The following is a 7500-nucleotide window of genomic DNA, read 5'->3' as shown; positions in this document are numbered from 1 at the left end:
ATAAAGATGTGTTGAAAGTGATAGACAGTCATATGCACCACCAGTAATTAGTGATCAATGGTAGAGTAGCCGGATTCCGACTTGGGCAGTTATCTACTGAAAAATTCCAATGGATGGGAGAGCAATTGACCACCTACTTCAATACTGCCTTAATAGTGACATCACTGGCACTAGTAGAGAGAAGGAGAAGGGCATGTATTCTGGGAAAAGTTAGAGTAGCAGAGGTTGATTAGGCATTTTTTGCATTGTAAAAGGCCGCTTCTTGGAGGGACATCACCTCAGGGCTTTTGACTTGTACTTGAAGGAGGCGTCAAGAAAGTTGGTGGAGATGGTTGACAGGAACCTGGCATAATTGTTTATCATGGCAAAGAATTTTTGCAATGTTTTTTATGGTTGAAGGAGTGGGGAGGTGGTGGACGTGATGTGGTGCCCAAAAAACGATACTTGTCGTACTGGACTACAGGGCCACTCTGTTGTAGGGGGTTGAGAAAAATGCGTAGGTGATGGAGGAAGAGAATACAAGTATGTCGTCCATGTAACATTCACAGAAGGGAAGGTCCTCTAAGATGATATCCATGAGGCATTGAAAAGTGGTCCCTGTTTTACAAAGGCCAAAATAAGAGTAATTCAAGGTGTATATACAGAAGGGGATGGTGATTGCGGTCTTTGGGATATCTTATGGATTTATGGACACCTGATAATACCACATCAAGAGGTCGAGCATGGAGAAAATTTTTTCTTTGTGCAATATGAGGTAACATCTACGATTTTTTGGTTGGGGTCAGGTTTGACTTCTGTCCGCATGTTCAGATGTCTGTAATGCCTACAAAGGCGCAGGGAACAGTGAAGTTTTGATGTTGGTAGTGATTCGGGTCTGTTTGCATGTTCAGATGACTGTAATCCCCACAAGGGTGTAGGAAGCCATCCTTCTTAAGATTAATGTGTAAGGACGATAACCATTGGCCTCAGGCCTTTTGGCAAAAGCCGATTCCCTGTATTTTTGCGAACGTTTGTTGAGCAGCTGCCAAATGATCCAGGGGCAGATGCCTGAATCTGGCAAACACTGGGGGACCCATCGTCTTGATATAGTGATAAATAAAGTGATTGATGGGAACCGTCGACGTTTGGAGAAGTTGAGGGTGGAAGACTTGTGGTACAGCGTGAGGTGCGAGTTCAGAGGTGTTGGGTAGAACAGGTGTCGACAAGTCCTAGTCTACTTTGACTAATCGTCAATGCCCCAGAGCGACAAGAAAGCATAAAGGGGATAGGAAATTCACACTGAGTAGGCAATGAGGAATTTCCAATGTGAATGGTGATCTAAGATTCGTTGGCTGCTATTGAGGGAAGTCAGCAGGCTTAGCATGACAACGGCTTTTCCTGGAAAGTGACTTTGGTAAAAGGAAACAGCAAACATCAATGTGTGCCAAAACCACACAGCAATAACTACATCATATAAAGAAAAAAAAATTATTATTGACAAGGGAGGCCTCTGCCATAAGGAATGACCTACTTATACGTTTCTTTCCACTCAAAGCCATTCGCACATTTCTTTCACGGACACCCCGAATCTGGAGTGGCACCAGCAAAACTGTGGATGATTGGCGTCATTAAATGACTGGATATGTGAACGAGATGGGGCATATATGGGTGGTGGGTGGATTTGTTGTTGGGTGCTGTTATCTGGCAGTAATCTGTGTCTTACTGCATTCACGTCGGCTTTGGTCAGTGTTGAGTAATTGTTTTGGTCAGGAATGGAGGCATTGACGGAGGTCTCTAATATGGTGAATTAGCTTTTCAGGAGAGTTTCGACCTTGGTCATGAGGTCCTTCATTGCTAAGATACTTGCATCTGGGATGGCTGCACATATAGGTCTGGGTAGGCGTCGATCCCAAAGAGCACAAAATTGGTTCACTTCTCGAAGAGAGCCATCTGCGGCAGGTTACAAGCAAGCGATAGTGGTCATTTCCCTGAGGAATATATAAGCCTTTTGCTCCTCCAATGGCTGTTGAGAAAACTGAAAAAGCAGGGCTATACGGAAGTTAGGCGATGGTGAGTATTGTTCCACAAGGGCGTCATACGCTATTGGGGTGTCTACTTGGCTGTATAGCCAGTCAGAGATGTCTGGGAAAGTATCCTCACAAATCGTTGTGATGAAATAGTCTGTTTTTCAGCTTCTAGGTGATTGGCCGCAGTTTCAATGATGCAGTATGGGTTGCAGAGTCCGGATCGATGAGCTGCATCTTGATAATGGTGGGACATAGCTGTGGCCCCCCCAGATGCCTGAATCTGGCGAACACTGGGGGACCCATCGTCTTGATATAGTGATAAATAAAGTGATTGGTGGGAACCGTCGGCGTTTGGAGAAGTTGAGGGTGGAAGACTTGTGGTACAGCGTGAGGTGCGAGTTCAGAGGTGTAGGTAGAACAGGTGTCGACAAGTCCTAGTCTACTTTGACTAATTGTCAATGCCCCAGAGCGACAAGAAAGCATAAAGGGGATAGGAAATTCACACTGAGTAGGCAATGAAGAATTTCCAATGTGAATGGTGATCTAAGATTCGTTGGCTGCTATTGAGGGAAGTCAGCAGGCTTAGCATGACAACGGCTTTTCCTGGAAAGTGACTTTGGTAGAAGGAAACAGCAAACATCAATGTGTGCCAAAACCACACAGCAATAACTACATCATGTAAAGAAAAAAAAATATTATTGACAAGGGAGGCCTCTGCCATAAGGAATGACGTACTTATACGTTTCTTTCCACTCAAAGCCATTCGCATATTTCTTTCACGGACACCCCGAATCTGGAGTGGCATCAGCAAAACTGTGGATGATTGGCGTCATTAAATGACTGGATATGTGAACGAGATGGGGCATATATGGGTGGTGGGTGGATTTGTTGTTGGGTGTTGTTATCTGGCAGTAATCTGTGTCTTACTGCATTCACGTCGGCTTTGGTCAGTGTTGAGTAATTGTTTTGGTCAGGAATGGAGGCATTGATGGAGGTCTCTAATATGGTGAATTAGCTTTTCAGGAGAGTTTCGACCTTGGTCATGAGGTCCTTCATTGCTAAGATACTTGCATCTGGGATGGCAGCACATATAGGTCTGGGTAGGCGTCGATCCCAAAGAGCACAAAATTGGTTCACTTCTCGAGGAGAGCCATCTGCGGCAGGTTACAAGCAAGCGATAGTGGTCATTTCCCTGAGGAATATATAAGCCTTTTGCTCCACCAATGGCTGTTGAGAAAACTGAAAAAGCAGGGCTATACGGAAGTTAGGCGATGGTGAGTACTGTTCCAGAAGGGCGTCATACGCTATTGGGGTGTCTACTTGGCTGCATAGCCAGTCAGAGATGTCTGGGAAAGTATCCTCACAAATCGTTGTGATGAAATAGTCTGTTTTTCAGCTTCTAGGTGATTGGCAGCAGTTTCAATGATGCAGTATGGTTTGCAGAGTCAGGATCGATGAGCTGCATCTTGATAATGGTGGGGCATAGCTGTGGCCCCCTCCCCCCCAAAAAAAAAAAAAATGTTGAAGGGCTGATGACTCTAGTGGTCACCACTGGGCAAGAGGGCTGTTAGGTGGTAAACGAGAGGTGAGGAGATTGCAAGTAAAGTTTTTTCAACAGATAACGAGCCCATATACAGGCAGTTGTGATAAAAATGTCACAAACAACTAGAACGAAATAAAACATAAAATAGCAAGCTTAAAAAGGTTGTTCTATTATCATTGTGTGAGAGAATGAGAGATAAAAAAAAAAAGGAATTGCATTACCGTGTATGGCATTTATGAAAAACAGGGGGTATACACCTAGATTAACACCGAAAGTAGCAGTAGGATATGTAAATTAAGCATTGAAATACGTAATAAGAGGTAAAGCCGATTAGGATGAGGTAACAGTTGATATAATAATAGATAGCAGAGTATTCGTAATAGTAAAGAGCGCTGAATTTTATACAAAATGTTTGCAAGATTGCTCACTACCTTAAAACACAAAAGACCTGAAAAAAAATACCACCCAATAACTGTACTCTTATTGATATATGGAATATTTACCAAGATCATATTAGGTAAAATGGAAAGAAATTTAGACTTTTAACGGCCAAGAAAGCACGTAGATTATAAAATGAGATTATCAATAACTGACCATAGCCAACTGGGTATGACAGACTGCTTGGTATGGCATTTAAAGCCTTTGAAAAAACTTGATTGTGTCTAAATTTAGCAGACATGAAATCCCTTCCAAGACGGGGAACACTTGATGATATCTGTAAAAGTAGAAAAGCAATCCTAAAACTAAATAATCTTAGTGAGAAAGCTTCCTTTGAGAAGGAGTTAGACGGGGAGTTTTTAAGAAATTAGATTAGAAAAATGTAGGTATTAACATTAATGGGGATTACCTTAACAACTAAAGATTTACAGACGATAGTTGTATTTAGGGCATCATGGAAGTATAAAAGATGATCAAAGTTTTCAATAGAGAAATCAGAAATATAATACTAAATATGATTATTAGCAAAACTAAAATAATGTTCAATAAAAAAGAAGAGAGACAACAAATCGGGCTTACGGGTGAACCTATATAGATTGTTGATGAATATTGTACCAACCGTGTTTCACACAATTGTACATAATTCCTTTTGTATATATTATGCTTGTATCTTCGCTCCTCCCTCGCACTAAAACGAACATGAAAATTCCTGTCTGGTTTTTCCTCTGTAATATTGTCTGTCTTGTGAACTTGTTATGTCCTGTTGCCTTGAGGTTTTGTATATAAGGAGAGTGTTCCACAATAATATAACTCAGTCGTTTCCAATCTGCCTTTGAGTTCACACCCTTACTCGGCGCCGTCACAATATACTCCGTTAGGAATCTTCCCCATGAAGAGAGACTGAAAATAAAAGAAGGATAATCATAGGATTCACAGCTTTTAGTATATGAGCTTATGAATAGTGAAAGGACACTTTCTCTTAAAAGAAAAGTATGTAATCATATCGCTCTACCAATAATATGTTATGCATCAAAAACTTGGAGCCTAACTAACGCCCTAGAATATAAGCTAGTTATGATTCAAAGAGGAATGGAAAAATAATATTTCGATTAACCCCAAGAAAAAAAGCAACATGTATACTAGAGGAAAGCAAATTAAAGGATATTCTAACAACATATAAGAAAAAAGAATAACCGTGTGCAGGAAATATAAAGAAAAGGACAGACGATATAAGGACTAAAGGACAAACAGAATGGGTCCTAGAGGTTGCAAACGAAACAAAGAAAGGAAGAGAAGACAATGTATTCACGAGTCAAGAAATATATATATATATATATATATATATATATATATATATATATATATATATATATATATATATATATATATATATATATATATATATATATATATATATATATATATATATATATATATATATTGATATATATATATATATATATATATATATATATATATATATATATATATATATATATATATATATATATATATTCTGCATATATATATATATATATATATATATATATATATATATATATATATATATATATATATAAATATATATATATATATATATATATATATATATATATATATATATATATATATATATATATACATATATATATATATATATATATATATATATATATATATATGTATATATATATATATATATATATATACATTATATATATATATATATATATATATATATATATATATATATATATATATATATATATATATCATCGTCATCATCATCATCATCATCATCATCATCATCATCATCATCTATCATATATCATCTAACTAAATTGTTGTAGTTTTAGGATTGCTGTACTAACACTATCTTCAATTGTTCTAACATAAGTATCATCTATTTTTGGTCATTAAAAGGTTTTTACTACTGCTAAAGTTTTGACAGAATTAAAGCTTTCCATAGTTATTAAATGCCATACATAATAGTTTGCGTTTTTCCATTAGCTGGTTAATTACACGGATATGTTCAGTTGTTGACTATCCGCTTCTAAAACCTGTCTTCTCTCTGAGCTTATTTAATGGCAAGCATCCATTTTAACATATATGATCTTTGTAAAGATTTCATATATTTCTAGGAGTAAACTTATTAAGCAGTAATGTTTCAGGTCTTTTTTGTCTCTTTTTGCCATATAATAAATTATAAAGATTTTCATACTTGCGAGTACAGAGCATTAGAGCAAACAATGTTTGTAAAGTTCAGCAAGATTTAATAATATGAAATATTTTCCACCTATTATTGATAAAATCATTTGTGAGGACCTTTTCTGCTTTGCCTCTTTTCATGCCTCTCAATGCTTTCTTCACATCTACTGTTACTCTCGGTACCTGCTCAAGTGTTTCATTATATCCATTGACAATATTATTTCATATATCGCTATTGTATATCAAAGTATAAATTCTCCGCAATTGTCATTACTTCATATTTTTGTTGATATATCCATTTTGATTCGTCAAGGCCAATATCTGCTGTCACCCTATTCTAAGTGTTCTTTTAACTGAATGCTTCTTCCTTCCTTTAGTGTTTCTCTATTTCCGCCTGATTGTGTTTACGAATTTATTGAGTTTTTAGTTTGTATATTGTTTTCGGTAGTTACCCTAATTCCATTTCATATCACTTGGATTTTACCCTCATTTCCATTGTTTTATTATAATTTTGGTGCTTCCTGATAGTTTTTCTTTATCTTACTTAGGAACATTTATACCTATCTCTTGCACTGATTCCAACACAAATTTTGTTAAATTACTGATAATTTCTAATTTATTTGCTTAATTTCATCACGTAGCTAGGAGTACCTATTTTGTATTGCTATATTAAACTCAACAGACTTTTCATTTCGTGAAGTGTCTTCATTTTCTTTCTTAGAATTCCTTTTTTCTTTCCTTTTATCCATAGATCTAGACAAATTTTACTTCTGGCGATTCTATGGTCGCCGGATTTTTTTTTTATATATCGCAGATCTTCATAAAAAGGTACTCTTTCTTCCTCTGCATTATATATTGTTGGATACTTTAGAATTATCTTCACTATATGCATTTCGTTCATTTGAAAATCAATATTTAGATTCAATTACTGATACTATATATTTTTATATTACCTACAAAATATTCATTAATTAGAGAACCCAACACACTTTCTCTGGTCCTTCCTTGTTCTTAGAAACAAAATACAGGGAACTTTTAATTTTGTATATAATTCCCCTGTTCTTATAATTGCAATTAATCCTATTATGCATATTGCCATCAATTTATTTCAGCTCTTCTTTTTGCATCGAGATCTTCTTCCCAAGACAGGTTCATAACATTATACGTTAGGAGCTTCAGTTTCCAACGGTGGCTTTTCTATCATACTCATACAAACACACACACACACACACACACACACACACACACACATATATATATATATATATATATATATATATATATATATATATATATATATATATA

General features: G+C 36.3%; 1 pseudogene; it reads right to left on the bottom strand.

Annotated features, from left to right (window-relative positions):
• Positions 1-2976: 2976 nt before the first annotated feature.
• Positions 2977-7500, bottom strand: part of LOC137617663 (uncharacterized) — a 34992-nt pseudogene continuing 30468 nt past the window's right edge.

The sequence above is a fragment of the Palaemon carinicauda genome, chromosome 2 (assembly GCF_036898095.1).
Source record: "Palaemon carinicauda isolate YSFRI2023 chromosome 2, ASM3689809v2, whole genome shotgun sequence".
NCBI classification, from domain to species: Eukaryota; Metazoa; Arthropoda; class Malacostraca; order Decapoda; family Palaemonidae; genus Palaemon; species Palaemon carinicauda.
Note: the sequence above shows the minus strand (reverse complement) of the source record. Positions and strands in the feature narration are given on the sequence as shown.